Consider the following 332-nt stretch of genomic DNA (forward strand, 5'->3'; position numbering starts at 1 on the left):
AAAAACTGACTGAGTCGACGGACCACGCGACGGACCGTCATGGTCATGACGGCCCGTGATGGATTCCGTCGTCCCATACTTGTGAATTTTCTTCTGCTACTCCTCTCATTACCCTCGACGACAAGTAGGACGAACCGTCAAAGGCACGACGGACCGTCGAGGGCCTTCGTTCCAAAACACTTAAACTCTCATATCTGGGTACTGAGAATCGACTCGCTGAACTTCGCGAGGGAACTGCAGGACAGACCGTCGTAGGTACGACGGACCGTCACAAACCCTTTACTGAATTTAACTCTCTGAACTTCGCGACGGACCTGCAGGACGGACCGTCG

The sequence above is a fragment of the Solanum pennellii genome, chromosome 8 (assembly GCF_001406875.1).
Source record: "Solanum pennellii chromosome 8, SPENNV200".
Taxonomy (NCBI): domain Eukaryota; kingdom Viridiplantae; phylum Streptophyta; class Magnoliopsida; order Solanales; family Solanaceae; genus Solanum; species Solanum pennellii.